The sequence below is a fragment of the Sciurus vulgaris genome (assembly GCF_902686455.1).
Source record: "Sciurus vulgaris genome assembly, chromosome: 3".
Classification (NCBI taxonomy): domain Eukaryota; kingdom Metazoa; phylum Chordata; class Mammalia; order Rodentia; family Sciuridae; genus Sciurus; species Sciurus vulgaris.
The window spans coordinates 112,567,861-112,584,184 of NC_136463.1; the positions used below are offsets into that span (position 1 = coordinate 112,567,861).

The 16,324-nt window shown below is 40.6% G+C and overlaps 1 protein-coding gene and 1 long non-coding RNA gene across 5 annotated transcripts in view; one reads left to right on the top strand and one right to left on the bottom strand.

Moving 5' to 3' along the window:
- ACVR1 (activin A receptor type 1) overlaps window positions 1-4,549 on the bottom strand; it is a 118,570-nt gene extending 114,021 nt beyond the window's left edge. For 2 of the 3 annotated variants that reach the window (XM_079131789.1, XM_079131788.1), the window contains exon 1: window positions 4,312-4,452. The gene's annotated coding sequence lies outside the window, so the exon portion shown is untranslated. Of the gene's footprint in view, window positions 1-4,311 lie in introns of all 3 variants that reach the window. The other variant, XM_079131792.1, reaches the window with a different exon arrangement.
- A 447-nt stretch (window positions 4,550-4,996) lies between these two features.
- Window positions 4,997-16,324, top strand: part of LOC306656535 — a 48,570-nt gene continuing 37,242 nt past the window's right edge. The window contains exons 1-3 of one of the 2 annotated variants that reach the window (XR_013762552.1): window positions 4,997-5,280; window positions 5,881-5,962; window positions 13,937-13,968. This is a non-coding gene — a long non-coding RNA (uncharacterized lncRNA). The remainder of the gene's footprint in view (window positions 5,281-5,880; window positions 5,963-13,936; window positions 13,969-16,324) is intronic. The other variant, XR_013762553.1, reaches the window with a different exon arrangement.

Below are 16,324 nucleotides of genomic sequence, written 5' to 3' on the forward strand. Positions count from 1 at the left end.
ACAACCCTAATAGGCAAAGTGGAATGTTGGTTAGAGACTGAAAACCCAAAAGTCAAAAAAATGAGTAATGGTGGCTCCAGAAAACAAAGCTCTCATGGATAGCATAAGAGCCTTCAGACTTATAAACAAGCTCAGATTTCCAGAACTGCCTAGAGGAGCAAAAGAATATTACTTGACTGTGCAGTCAACCTGAATACTGGGCAGCGGTATATCTGTTTTAACTTTAAAAATAAAGTCAGTGGGTCTCTTTGGTTTGTTTTTTTTCTTTTTTTTTTTTTTTTTTTTTTTTTTTCCTTTTCTTTTTCTCTTTTTTTTTTTTTTTTTAAAGAAATCAAACCCAGGACCTCAAGAAGTGCTCTGCCAATGAACTACAGCACCAGCCTCCCCCATATTCTTTGTTTGTTGGGTCTCCTACTAGCTAATTTTGAGTGGCAAATCAGTATCTCCTCTGAACCAAAGTTAATGATGTGCCAACCACACTAACTTGATTTCAAAGGGATTCTTTCACTTGAGTGTCCTTTACAACAGACAGATCCTGGTTTGGAACTTCTGATTCTTAAACTAGCATGGCAAGCAAAAGCAGTCTCTGGTCAACAGCTAAAAAAGAAGGAAATCTTCCGTTTGGTTCTTCTGAGAGCTGGAATTGGCCACAGAAAAAAAAAACACAAAGTTTTCACTCCAAAACATCAAAGAAGGCATTTTGTACCAGGAAACCCAATTCCAAATCCTCATTTCCAGGAATAAAGCCACAGTGCCCAATACTTGCCTGGGAAAATAAAACAGGAGACTCTGGATTCCAATTAAAACCTCTGATGGCTTTATTTCCTAGCCTCACCAGTTTAATGTTGTTAACATTTTACCCAGTCACTGCTTAAACTTAAATACCACTTCCAGCTCTGAATGGTCACTTTATCCCTGGGTAAAAACCAAAGCATTTTAACACTTCATGACAGGACTCTGTGCCCCATCCCAAGTACTAGATATATAAGACAAGGTGATGCTGAGAAGTACCAGCTGCAGCCCAACTCATGTCGCCCTCAAAAGCAGAGAATTCAAGAGAAACCCCCCACTGCAGCCCACGCTATCATTTTAGATACAACACTGGCTATAAGAGTGGAAGGAGGAGACAATAAAGAAAGTGACATACCTCAGCTTTACTCAAGTATAACAAAAAATCAGCTGGCTTTAAAATTATTACCTGGGGTCTTCTTAACCAGCCGATAGTTCTTGCGTGCCTACTTTATACAAGACACCAAGCTGTCTATACTTGGCAGAGTGCAGTGAAATATTCCCCAAGTAATCATTATGATAATAATGTGTTTAATTTTATCATTTTATGAAAAAAAGTATGTGTCACATATGTAGGTTATAAAGTCTAAAAATAAAACCAGCATGCATGAACCCAACACCCAACCCAAAAACCAGAACATTACCAATACTGTATCTTCCACCTACTTTGTCCACCCTTATCCCAGGCCACACACATACCAGGTAATCATTATCCTGAATTTGAGGTTTTGGTACAAGTTTAAATGCATCTTGAAGATTACCTCCTATTCCCAAAAAGTGAGTTGGCTTTCTAAATATGGCAGCAATAGTTTCCTCCTAAAAAGATAATAAGTTTGTGTTTTTGTTTTTTTTTTTTTTAAAGGAAGGGTGGACTGATGCTTTAAAAAATATAGTAAATAAAGACTAAGTGAAACTTAGTTATGGAACACTCAAGAAGACAGTGTGTGAATAAACAAAGCTTAGGAATCACTGGCAACAGCAGACCCGAACAAGGTTACCAGAGTACCAAAGACCTCTGGTTCAAATCTCCATTCCATCATTTAAACTTGTCAAGTCTCAATTTCTGATTGTAGAAGGGTAAAATAATAATAAAGCATGTGATGGTTGTGGAAATGTGGTGAAGAAGTATATGTGAAGAGCTGAACAGTGTCTGGCTCATATCCAACACACCCAAATCATCCTGTCATTAAATTCACGCACACATATCAAAGGGTTCTGCCACCATCCATGGCTTTCTTCTCCATAATTCTTAATGAGTTGGGCATGAGATCTCCTCTCATAAAAAAAATCAAGATACAAGGATCCAACAGCCTAACAAGCCACAAAGGACAGCTCCCAGTCCCAGCATTGATTCCATCTTCACCTTGTGACCTTGAAGAGTAGGATCATTTTTCAAATCCATTTCTGTCCTGTCTCCTCCTCCCTTAAAGGCTAGACTACTCAATCCAACCCTAAGAATTGCCTAGAAGTTTATCATGATCATCACAGACTAGTCCAGTCCAGTCTTGGGTAAGACAGAGGCATAAACTGTATTTACTGATTGTCTCTCTTATCCCATATGTAGCTGCAGGAATAAAATGTGGTAAATCACTACTTTGAAAAAAAAATCATTACAACGCTATTAATTGAATTAAATTTCTCACTTTGAAAATTCATTCCATTTCTGAATACAGCATTTTTACTCTGCATCCTTAACACTCTTTGAAACTACTTAGATGATCACTTTCTCCCAAGACACAAAAGTTGTAAGAATACTACCTAAATCAAGTTTTACTGAAAACCACTCTTTCCTTTTCAAATTAAAATCAGCAATACATCTGGAAAAGAAGAGTGTGAATCCAATCACTGCACCATCCAGTCCTTAATATGTCATCTGTCCATAATTATCTCAACATCGCTCACCATTTTTGAGTATTTGCATCAGGGGTAACAGAAGAAATGCTATTTTTCAACGCAAAATATGTCAACTTAAGGCATACATTTCAACTTAAAAATACTTCCATTTTAAAAAAATTCCAAGGCAGAAAACAAAAGTAACTGAATCACAAAATGATCTGATCCTAGGAGATGGTGATCCAGATCCTATCCAGTCCTAAAATAACCTCCTGACCCCACTGTCCCCATTAATGACATGGGTGAGGCCCATATTTCATACTTAAGCAGTCTGCACACTGTAAAGCTGCATGGCAAGCTGGTGTCTGAGGTCAGCACAAGTCTAGTGTCTGCTGGCTGCCCAAGCCTGGGCCCCTGGCCAGCAACCCACCTCCAGAGACAAGTGCCAGGACATACTATAGTGTTTCCATTTAAGGCCCGACACTTGGATCAGCCCATCTCTGAAATTTCTTAACACCACCTTTCCAGGAAGAATTTTTTTGGGGGAAAAGGGAGGTGGTGTCTATTTTTTGCCACCGCCTTCCCTTGGGCTGTCAGAGTAGTCTGTATCCCTGGGACAGGATTCTTTAAAATCAATGGATAATGTCTCCATTCGAGGTTCTCTTCACAAATATACAAAACATGTCCAGGGTTGGTCCCTTTTCCCATCTCTAAGACCTATCACCCATGCCTCAAAAAAGAAAAAAAAAAAAAAAAGCCCAATAAAAGGAACAAATCCATTGTACTACCTTCTACCTCTCTCCAAAAGTCCAATTAATGACAACTTTTTAACCCAGACTTTTCTGCTAAGTGGAATGTTTTCTTCCCCAAGTAGCTTCCTCCACAGCTTCTCTCCCATGCAAGGAGCGTTCAAAACTCCAGGGAAAATGGGGAGGGGGTGGGAGACGTATCTGGCACAAACTGGACAGGGCTGAGCCAGTCTAGAACCCGACGGAAGTCTGAATCCAGCGACCTCAGAGGCCCACATTCTCCCCAGCGCGCCCAAGGTTCTAGCCTCACTGTTTTGGTTACAGTGTTGAAGGAAGGGTTTTAAACTTGGCAAAGTACCGTGCAACATCTGTAACCACATTTGCCTTCTGGGGATCGGAAGATGAATCCCACATTCCTGGCTTTGAAGCTTTTTGAAACTGCAGCTAGGAAGAACGGAGGGAGGGAGGGAGTTGAGCAGAGTTTATTGGCTGTCTCTCCAGCAGAAAATTCCTCTTGGAAGGGATGGATATTTTGAGGGTGGGGGTGATTCGCCCATCTCTTTACTCTCTACCAAGCTCAGCTAGGAAGGTGAGCCCCCGGCCGAATGGCCAGATCGATTTATAAGTCAGAGGCGCACACCCTGAAGGAGTTCACAACACACCTACACACACGCCCAGTGCAAAGCCGAGACCCCTGCTCCATGCCTCTGCCCTCCCCCATATCCCACCAGCAGTTCAGGCCCAAGGCAAGACAGTTTTGTTCCGCGACTGCTCCCCACACCGAGAGGGGATCAGGCTTGGGGGAGAAAGGAATGAAAGCGAGGGGGAGGCACCGCAGACGCCCACCCTCCCACCCCCAATCCCTGTCTCTTCTCCCGCTAGGCGCCCTCCTCCCTCAATCCTCCCGGCTCCGGCAGCGCGGCCGACGACCTGCTCTCACCTCTGGTCCCGCCGCGGCCGGGGGCAGAGCCGGGGGAGGCGGAGTGCGCGAGGCAGCCAGGCGCTGCAGGTCGGCGCGGCGCGGGGCGGCGCGGGGCGGGCGGCCCCGGCGGGCGCGGGGCGGGGCGGGGCGGTGCAGCCGGCGAGGGAGCCCGGAACTCTGCGGGGCCGAGGGCCGGCGGCCGGCCCCGAGTGACGGCTGCGGCGGCGGCTGCAGCGGAGCGGCGTGTGAGGCCAGGGGCTTCACAGCCTCAGGCCGGCGCGGCTGGCGGAGGAGCAGGCTGGCAGCGGCAGCGGCGGCAGCGGCAGCGGCAGCCACCCGGGGGAAAGAGCCGGGGGAGGGAGGGGAGGCGGGGTGAAGAGCAAGAGGAGGAGGAGGAAGGGGAGGAGGGCGGGCGGAATAAACTTCCCGAGGCGCAGAGGCTCGGGCTGGGAGGACAGCCGCGGGCAGGGCGGGAGCGCCGGGTGGGGGCTGCCCCGGGGGCGGTGGGGGAGACGGTCACAGAGAGTAGAAAAGTTCCCCCAGCGCCGAGGGGTAGGCTGCGGCGGCGGCGGCTGCAAAGAGCAGGAGCCGGAGCGGGAGGAGCGGGAGGAGGAGGAGGAAGTGGCTGCGGAGCGCTCGGCCAATGAGTGTCTGGAGCTGTGATTAACCAGGCAGCAACACATCATTTCCTCCCGGCGCGGATCCAGGGAGCCGGGAGGGAGAGGGAAGGCAGCGGGGCGGGGCCGTCCCCGCGCCCCCTGCAGGCGCCCGGCCCGGGGCGAGCCCGCCGAGCCCCGCCGAGCCTGACCGCGCCGCCCCCGGCGCGCCGGGCGCTGTCTAGCCGGTCGGTGGCTGGCCGCCGGGCCGGGAAGACGCTGCGAGCGCGCCGCCCGCGGGGCTCCTCGGAGGCGGCGGGGCAGGCCCGAGCCGGGCTCCTGCGGCCGGGGTGGGAGGAGGAGAGGCCGCGCGGCGCGGGTGAGTGCCCAGGTAGGCGCGGGCGGGGCCGTCTGGACAGCTCCCGGGGGCGCGCGAGGCCGGCGGGCGGGCGGGCTCCTGGGCCCGGGAGCTGCGGGCCTCCAGCATCTCGAATCCTGCTTGTCAGCTTAGGTTGGATTCTGAGAGAACCTTCACATTCTCATCCAGGCCATTTCTGACCTGCCTTCAAATCCCTTTCCACTTTGTTCATTTCCTCGCAAGGTCTGGGTTATGCAAGCCTTTGCCATTTTCGCTGTCGGCTTCCTTGGCAATAAAAATAAATCTGGGAGTGGGGGTGGACTTCTGCAGTTATCTAGCCCTGTCCTAGGCGCCATGGGAGTTTACAATGCAAAGGAAGGAACATTCCCCACCGCCAAGAGGCTGACAACCCAGATCCTTGGATACTCAAAAACACCCCAGTATGCTAGCATTATCCAGAGCATCAAAAAGACAGGCAAGGATCAAATTTTGCATGGTGCCTGCTGAGTGTAAGGAAGCACTATGCCATTTTCTCTGCCCTCTAGAAGCCTATAGTGTATACCCTAGCACAAAGCAAAATAAAAGCATGACACCAATAAATGGGAATACCATAAAATATTTTTATCTCTACAGGTCCATTCATGCAGAGGGCATTTACTGGGTGACTGCAGTACTGCAAAAGGTTGCAAAGGAAATGGAAGATCTGATCCTTCAGGTCAGGAGTTTACAATCTAGTTAGAAACAGGTATATATACAAGGAGCAACTAGCGGGGGAAATCCCCAGGCATTAAGTAAACAAAAAGATGGAGAAGTTTGGGGGCATTTTGTGTTCTTTTGTTTTGTTTTGTTTTCAATAAGGACAGGGACTTTATACATATATGTTTGGTGGGGATCAGGAGAAAAAATTCCAGGTCAAATCAAAGGAAGACTGCCTGTATGTATTCCTGCCCTATGGAACAATAATAACAATGTCACTTGGCTGAAGTGTCAGCCCTGCTACTTAAAATCCGTTTTAACCTTGTGCACACTTTTAACCTAATAAGGAATTAAAGGCTTTCTCCTAAGATGGTTGTACAGTTCAAATGAGAATACATATGAATGCTTTTCAAACTGCTGTTTTTCCATCGTACATATTTATAGAGTCCTCTTTTAATAAACTGGTCTCTTTTGATAGCCTTCTTTACAGTACCCTCTAGGCTGTAAGCTCCACGAGGGCAGGAACCAGGTTTGATTGTGTTCATCATGTATCATCATGCCTAGCAGAATGGTACATGTGAGTGCTTAATAAAGGTTTGCTGAGTAAGTGAATAAATGAATCGATGAGTATTGTTATGCTTTGAACTATTTCATTTGCTCCTTATGCAGTTTTTTGGTTTTGATTTTGGTTTTGGTTTTTGGAAATGGTCTTATTGTGTAGCTGGCTCAGTGCAAAACTCTACCTTAGGACCCTCCTGTGACTAACTTGTGTTCCAGGACACTGTAAGGGAGGATTCTGGGTAGTGCTTTTAACTTTCTACTATAGATTGTGTAAAGCATGAGGCTACACTAAGATACTATCATCCCTCCACACTCAAGGATACAGCCTTTAGGCTTTAACACCTTAATACAGGATTTCTCAACTTTGGCCCAGTTGACACTTTTGGCTGGATAATTGACATGTTACCCTCTGCATTGAAAGATGTTAGCAGTATCCTCAACCTGTATCCACTAGATGCCAATAGGACAAACTCCTCCCTAGCTGTGACAGTCACATATTGACAGATGTCTCCTAGGGTGCAAATTGCTCCCTGTTAGAACCAGTGCCTTACCCCAAGATTTAGTACATTGATTTAAAACTGATGGGAAATACACCAGTAAAGTAACTTGGAGGAAACACATTTTCTGTTATTCTAAGATTCTCAGATCTCCTCGATCATATGTTTCAAGGAGCACGACTCTTCTTAATTAATTGCCTGCTGCATTGTGAATTGGCACCTCTTCTGTTTTCTGCATATCCTCCTCCTTTACGCCCAGATCAACATGTTCATTTCTAAAAGTCAACAGCTCTCAAAAACTATTAGGAAATAGGGTCTTGAACAACCTAAGAGTCCTGTATGATATTTTTTTATAAAAACTGAGGGAAATTATTCTATAAAATTTTGCACACCACTTCTCTTTTATAGTTAAATTTTTAGACCTATAAGCAACAAATGAGACAGCATAGAAATTGTAATCCTTAAAAATCATTTCATTTAAAATACTTAAATAACTACATGGAGTAGTTTTCATTTTTAAGCCATTTCTTTTTGGTTCCAGTGAAAGTTTCATTTCATAATGGAATAAAGGAAGATGTTTGGGGCTAGGGATATAGTTTGGTGGTAGAGCCCTTGCTAGTATGTGTAAATCTCTGAGATTGACCTCTAACAATGGGAAGAAAAAAGAAAGAACATGTTGTATTAAAACCCATAAATCAAATATTAGCTTGGTTTTACCAGCTTCCAGAAACAAATTCTTTCAAAGGATTGTTGGGATGTTCGAAAGCTGGTGTTATTAATGAAAATCCTGAGGGATTGATGTGCTACAGTTCAATTTCTAAAAGTTTCTTGAAGAAAAATAAAAATTAATGGTTGAGAGAATAAACAAATTCTGATATCTGTTCATTCAGTAATGGGCATGCAAAACAAAAGACCCTCTTCCTAGCAGGCAATAATAGGGTGTTTGTGGATATGAGCAGACAATTTTGTTTAGCAAAACAACATCATCTGTCTCAACAAATAAGGTTTATCTGAACCATTAGTTCTATACTCTTGTTCATGTTTACTTTGTATTTCATAGTTCTGTAGTAGTTACAAGCATATGCATATTAGTTTACATTAGTAATTGTTCACATTGAAGTTGAGCACTGAAGACTGGGTAGGCATCCAGTCAGCTTAGAAAAAATGTGACTTGCTGGAGGCCCACACCTGTAATCTGTTTCTCCAGAGGCTGAGGTAGGAAGATCACAAGTTCGAGGTCAGCCTCAGCAACTTAGTGAGACCTTGTCTCAAAATAAAATAAAAAGGCCTGGAAATGTTGTTCAGTGATAGAGCACTTGCCTGGCATGCATGAACATGGCCCTGGTACCAGTCCATTCCCTAGCACTACTTAAAAAAAAAAAAAAAAGCCAAGTTTGATAGTTAGATGTGATTTATGGTAAAGTGAGTCTCCAGTTTCTGTTTTGTTAAGCTGGAACCAGGATATACATTCTGAGGTGGTCTCCAAGTTCTCTTTGAATCCATGAAATTTGTGCTTTTGCTTAAACTACAATGTTTTTTTTTTTAAATGCCACATTAAAGAAATAAACAATTATGCATATTCTAGATCATACGAATGTCTACAACAGTGTTTACGATGACCCCACAGTCTTTTTTGCTATTTATGTACCAATAAGAACATGAAACTTATTTAAATGATATTTTAATAAAAATAGCATAAGGACCAAGGTCTGAAGGTCCATAAGCTTTTTATTTTTCCTTTTAAAGGTGTCTACATATTACTCAAATGTGAGAAAAACTGACCCATTTGCATCATAACTATTCTTAGGGAATGATGAATTAAAAGGCCTTGAGGTCTGAAATTTAGTCCTAATCCTAAAACCCCCAGAAAACCAATATCGTATTCTGAAGATGCAATTTACCAGATCAGAAGAGTAGGGGGTGAAAGACAAAAATCATAAGCTAAAAGGATCACTAAAAATCATATCAGGCTTGGCACCCTTTTCCCTAAAAAGGCACAAATCTGTCAGGACAGACATTGGTTTATCTTCAAGTTAAACTTTTCAGGTGTATCAGTCACTCAAGGTGTATAAGTCATTCAAGAGCTTATTGGCACTTGGTACATGGGCACAGGCCTGTAATCTCAGCTACTCCAGAGGCTGAGGCAGGAGGATGGCAAGTTCCAGGCCAGCTTGTGCAACCTTAGCAAAACCCTGTCTCAAAGTAAAAAAGGACTGTGATGTAGCTCAGAGTTACTATGCCCCTGGGTTTAATCCATAGTACCAGCAAAACAAGCAAGCAACAATAACAACAACAAAAAAATAATATTTCATCAATTATTTCATGTAATTGAGCATATCTGTTGGTAAGATTGACTTTACAAAGGACAGCGCTGTGGAGACTATAAACTGGAATAACAATTTCTGGAAGACAATTAGGTGGTATGTATCAAACATCTTAAAAATATTTATACCCTTTGACACTTTAATACCATTTCAGGAATTTATGCTGTAAAAATAATCATCAATCGCAAAAAAGATTTGTGTAAAAGCATAATCATCATCCAGTAACTTTGGAAATGACAATAATAAAACAAATTGAAAAAATTGAACATAAATGTAATATTGCAATTCCAAAACTCTTATAAACACATTCATCCCTCAAGTTCACTTATACACAAAGAAAAAAGACTACAAGAAAATATGTCAGGATCTTCACTACTTATGGATTGTGGCTGATTTATTTTCTTCTTCTTTCCTTATTATTTTATTGTTTTTTTTTTTTTTAGATACAAAACAAGGCTTTAGCTCAGCAAGCATTTTGCAAACAGGATATGCAGCCTTCCACACAAAGCGGAAGGGTGCTCCTAATTTTTTTCTTTATACATGTCTCAGTTCCAGTGGTTCTTTAACATTACTTTTACAAGCAGAAGTAATAAATATTATAAAAATAGAAATGCACATGCTTTTAAAGGGCCTGACAGTCATGAAAAAAATCTAATGAGGAATACATACAGATATATATTTGTGAACTGGCAGGCAGCGTATGTAGAATGCAATTGAAATTTGGCATTTTTGTACTCTACTGTTAGGTCCTTTTGTTTTTGTTTTTGTTTTTCAGAAGGAAATTTCCCAAATAATTCAGAGTCTACCAGGCATGGTGGTGGGTTCCTCTAATTTTAGAAACCCCAGAGGCTGAGGCAGAAGGATTGCAAGTTCCAGGCCAGCCTCAGCAACTTAGTGAAACTCTGTCTCAAAATAAAAAAGGCTAGGGATGTAGCTTAGTGGTAGAACACCCCTGGGTTGAATACCCAGTACCAAAAATAAAAATAAAAAATAAAATAATTCAGAGCCTGCATGTAATTCTTTTCCTGCTTCTGAGCTCCTTCTGACCCACTTCCTTGTGACCTTGAGGGCTAGATGCCCTTGAACCTTTCCATGGTCTTCACATTCTGGAGCTCCTCAAGTTTCTAATTTACTTAAGTACGGTGAATGTAGCTACACTATCTATATATGGATTTCTAAAACAAGTCCTTATGAAGCCCTCAGGAAGTTCAAATTAATTTCTTCCTCAAATTAAACAAATACATTTTAAACATCACTGTGTGGTTGTTTAGAACCCAGCATCATGGCAGATTTTCATTTTTAGGGAACATTCATTTTCCTCTTTTCCTCGTTGGTTCCTCTGAGCACTGGCATCATGAAGACATTTTCATAGATAAGAAATCAAATTAATTTTCTAAGTCCTAATGTAGCCCCAATTCCACCAATATCTAAAATCCAAAGGCTTCCTTTTTATTAACCTACTTTTGTTGAATGAAACTCCAGAGAGCAGCTGCTAAGGTTAATTACATATAGTGAAGAACTAGCCGTGTGACCTTATACAAGTAACTTCAGATTATGGAGCCTACTTTTTCCTCAGCTCTGGAGTCAGGGGTGGGCTGCATTTTGGAGGTCTCTCAGATGTGAAATTTCTCAACCTTAGTGGAAATTATTAAAAGGCTAATTATCTGATGTGACTGAGGCTGCATTTGATCTTTCTGAGGATAAAGATTCACCTTAGATATTGAGGAGTTTGCACAAGACCAGTTTAAGTGAAGTGGAGTGAAACTTCATCAAAAACCACAAAAGAGCATTGAAGTGACCTGGCCAAATCATGCAGGTCTCACAAATCACGGGCATGATTAAAAGGGTTTCAGCAAGGAAGTGAGTGACAGGTTTGATTTATATCACTTATCACTCCTCCAAGACATCTATATTTGTTTGTTTATAAGATTTTTTTCCCTAATATTTATTTTATCGTTTAAAAAAATGAGGGAGCATGCCAGTAATCCCAGCTACTTTGGAGGCTGAGGCAGAAGGAACACAAGTTTGAGACTAGCCTGGGCAAACGGGGCCCTGTCTCAAAATAAGAAGTTAAAAGGGCTGGGGGTGTTGCTCAGAAGTAAAGTCCCTAAATTCAATCCTCAGTAACACAATGAACACACACACAATGCTGCAAGGGCTGAGGACATAGCCCAATGGTAGAGTGATTGTCTAGCATACACAAGGACAAGGGTTCTATTCCCCAGCATCACTAAAAAAAAAAAAGAAGATATGGGGTATAACTCAGTGGTACTATGGTACAATATTTGCTTAGCATGCCAGAGACCATGGGTTGCTTTTCCAGCACCAAAATAAAAATAGTAATACATAAGTACAAAAGTATATATTGTATAGGAAAGGGAAAGTCTAGGACCTGTATTACTTCCCAAATGCCCAGTTCTTCTCATTGATGCCAGCTTCCATGTATCCTTACAGAAATGTTCTAGGCATATAAAAGTATTCATGTATTCTCTTTGGCTTTAACACAGATGGTAACATGCTACATATACACTCTGTTCTCTCTCTTTTTTTTTTAATTAAAGTAACAATGTATCTTGAAGATTATCAATCCTCTATTGATAGTCTTTACTATGACAAATTTTTACACCCAAATTTATTTTTATCGTGCCACCCCTTCAAGGAGGCACTGAACTCAACTTAGATGGGAGAAGAAGAAAGCCCTCATCTAATCCCAACCCTGCCTTTTACACTTGAAAAGTTTGTCCGTGGAATTCATGTGTCTCCTCAAGGCCTTGCAACTATTTTAGGCAAGGCTGGAGCTAGACCTTGGTTCTCCTAGCCACCACTCAATCCAATTTTACTTTCTGACTATGATATTATACACGTTGTAATTTTAAAATCTTTTAAAATGGCATGCATGATCTGACTCAGCTTTTGTTTTTTTAAACAAGCATGTATGATGCACAGGAAACGAGTTTGGAAGGTGATGTACTAAGATGCTGACAGTGGTAATACTGGATGATGTCAGTACAGCTGATCTTTATGCTCTTGTGTGTGGGGTGGGGGAATCGAACCTGGGGTTACAGGCATTAGGCAAGCGCTCTACCACTAAGCTAAATCTCCACCCCCTATTTTTATAACAACTTTGTTGAGCTAAATTTACATACCATATAACTCACCCACTTGAAGTAAACAGTTAAATGGTTTTTATATTCAGATTTTGCAACTATCACTGCAATCAATTTTTTCTCCTAGTCCTGGGAGGTTTACCATTGAGCTACCTCTCTAGCCTTTTTGGTTTGTTTGTTTGTTTTAATTTGATTTGAGACAGGGTCTCACAAAGTTGCCCAGACTGGCCTTCAACTTGAGATCCTCCTGCCTCAACCTCACAAGTAGCTGGGTTATTGGCATGCATCACCATGCCCAGCAGTATCATATTTTTTAAACAATAAAATAAACACTAAGAAAGTATAAGTAAATAATTTGAAATCAATGTCAAAACATTTTCGTCATCCCAAAAAGAAACCCTGTACCCATTAGCAGTCTCTTACCATATTTATGCTTTTTGTGCTTGTTTTACATATTTTCCCCACAATTTTGTATTGGTGCATTATAGTTGCACATGCTGATGAGATTTGTTTCATATTCATACATGCACACAATACACAATATAACAATATAATTTGGCCAATATCCCTCCCCAGCACTTCCCCCCTCATTTTACATTTTTGAAGTTTCACAAAAGTTATTAATAGAATAAACATCTATTAGAAATACGTGTGACCTCTCATGTCTGACTTCTTTCACATGGCATGATGTTTTCAGGGTTCATCCATGTTGCAGCATTTACCAGTACTTCATTCCTTTTTATGGCTGAAAAATATTTCATTGTAAGGCATTTTGTTTGTGTATTCATCACCTGATGACATTTGGCTATTAAAAGTAATACTGCTGTGGACCAAAAAAAGAAAGAAAGAAAGAGAAAACAATTTTTACTATGAAAGTAAATATGTAGAGGAAATAGACAAAAGCACTTCGAAGAAAGTAAAGAATCACTTAATTGTACAGTCCACTGTAATCAGATTTAATGTTTTGGATAATTTCCTCTTGGTCTTTTCTATTCATATTCATGTATCATATATAAAAACACATAGATTCTTTTATCTCAATTGTATTATGAGTACTCACTGGACATTCTTTTAGAGTACAGTTTTTGGATAAAATCTATGGATATTCAACGACTCCTGACCACATCTCATTATTTCCTTAGGATAAATTCCTAAAAGTGGGAATCTGGAGCTTATTTTCAATTGCTGAGCAATTAGAGCTCTTTCCTGTGATTTGTTCACCTCACCACGTCCTTCCTTGTCTTTGTCACCATACCCTTTATTATTCTTGCCTACTTGGAAAATTTAAAAAGTTATTTTAAAATTTTGAAAGTTATCATTGGGGATAAGGTGGTAGTTCCGTGGTAGAGCACTTGTCTAGCATATGTGAGATCCTAGGTTCTTTCACCAGCACTGGAAAGTGGGGGGAGTTACCTGTTTTAGTTTGCATTTATTTGATTATTAATGATAATGTACCTTGTTCATAAATGTATTAACCATTTTTTTTTTCTAATTTTCTTTCCAGTTAATGTCTTTTGCCTGTAACTCTATTGAAAGGTTAGTATTTTTAATGATAAGAGTATTAGGATTCTTTCTCTTCTTTCTTTTTTTTTGCAGAGGAATGACCAGGTAGAAGTTCCAATCTATCAATAACTTTTAATGATAAACTTGGGACTAAGCAAGCATTGCTCCATAGTAGAATGCTTGCTAAGTATGCATGAGGTCCTAGATTCCATCTCCAGTGCTGTAAAACAAAGAAAAAAGATTAACTTGATTTCTGTTTATTGTTTCTGCCTTTTGGGGAGACCTTTTTTCATTTTTATTGTACTGAAAAAATCACTAGGAATGAGGGAGAAGACTACTTGCAAAGTTATTTTTTTAAATCTTATTTTTTTATTATTTATTTGTTTATTTATTTTTTGTTGTACTTGGAAATAAACCCAGAAGCAGTGTACTACTGAACTACATCTCCAGCCCTTTTTATTTTTTTATTTTGAGACAGGGTTTTGCTGAATTTCTCAGGCTGGCCTCTAATTTGTGATCCTCTAGTCTCAGCCTCCCAAGTAGCTGGGATTACAAGCATGTTCCACTGCACCTGATCAAAAGTCCTTCTATTTTGATAAAATAACTGCTTGACAATATCATCCCAAGTTTCTAAAATAATATAGTATATGCAACCAATGACATAAAAAGTGCATTAAATAAGTTGTAGTCTTCCTAAGTAGCCAAAAATTGTGTTCAACCAAATTTATCCATACCTACACAGATTAACATTAATCCTGGCCCAAATGGTACAAGAGTATAAAATTTTCACTTTAATTTTCTCTTTGACAAACATTAGTTTTCAAACCAATGAACAGTCCGAAGTTTGACTGAGTCAGTACCGCCTAATGTTCAACTGCCGAATACAAAAGGTTACCAAATCCTCCAGTTTCTAGCACAGAGATTCAGTTTGGAATGAAGGAAATAAACGTCCCACTCTTTAACAACTAATATTACTGATCACATCTAACAAATTGGAGTTTCAAAAAATGAAAACACCTAAATCTCTTCCGAATAGAAAGAAATGTTCATACAGTGAGGGACAAAGATGATGGTGACCATAATTAGACCTGTATAGAAAATGGCCATGTAACCTATTGGGTATAAAGAGATAGGAAAGTCAATTTGATGATGGAAACAGCATAGAGCAGAGGCTGCCCAAGGACCTCTCACAGGGCTGCTAGCAGCTTTCCGTTGGAGAAAGGTGCAGAGTTTCCTGCTGACAAATCAAGTGTAGATTTGGTAATAAATCAAGTGTTCATCAGAAGTTTTACCACAGAAAATTGTCTGCTTTCTTTTGATTCTTAGCTCACTACATAGCAGGTACCAGAGAAATTTAATAATCAAACACTGTTAATTAGATACTACTTGATTTTTAAAATAAAGCAAAAAGTTGCTTTATCAGTCATCATTATCAGGCCTTTGGAATAAAATGATGGAATTTTCTTTAAAACTAATTTATTACAACCTCCATCTTTTTTTTTTTTTTAAAGGATTTGATGATGTTTGTGTTCCTGCTTAATAAAAAGTTTCAAATATGAACAAAAAGAAGGGGAGAGGAAGTATATTCAAATCCCAGCTACCTGAGAGGCTGAGGTGGGAGGATCAGAAGTTCAAGGCCAGTCTGAGCAATTTAGTGAGATCCTGTTTCAGATTGAAAAGTAAAAATGGTTGGGAATGTAATCAGTGGTAAAACGCATTTGCCATTTCTGTGTTCACTCCTAAGTACCATAAGAAAAGAAAGAAAGGTAAAAATGGTATAATAAACCCCACATATCTATCGCCAACTGAAGGTTGATCAAGGTCAGCACAGAATTCATCTGTTCCCCATTCCTTTTTTTTTTCCCCTTGTATTTTTAAAGTAAATTTCAGCCATCCATCATTTCAGTCATTTCATCCCTAAATGTTTCAGTGAGCATCTCTAAGACACATTTTCTTATGTAACTGTAATGCCATTAACACACCTAACAAACTGAATTATTCTTTGGTTTTATCTGATCCCCAATTCAGATTTTAATTGCTGATATTTTCTTAGAAAGGTCTTTTGTCAAATCCAGATCCAGACAATAACCACTCATTGCATTTGACTGGTGGTCTTTAATGCCTCTGTTTATATATATATATATATATATATATTTTTTTTTTTTTTTTTTTTTTTTTTTTCAGTGCTGAGGATTGAACCTAGGGCCTCGTGTTTACAAGGCAAGCACTCTACCAACTGAACTAAATCCCCAGCCCCTCTGTTAATATTCAAACCAGTTAGCCCTCCCGTCTTTTCCTCTACCCATTTTTGTTATTATGACAATGTTGATAATGAGAGTGAAATAATTTGTAGATGAAACCATGTCTGTGTGTTCCACCTCTATTTTAA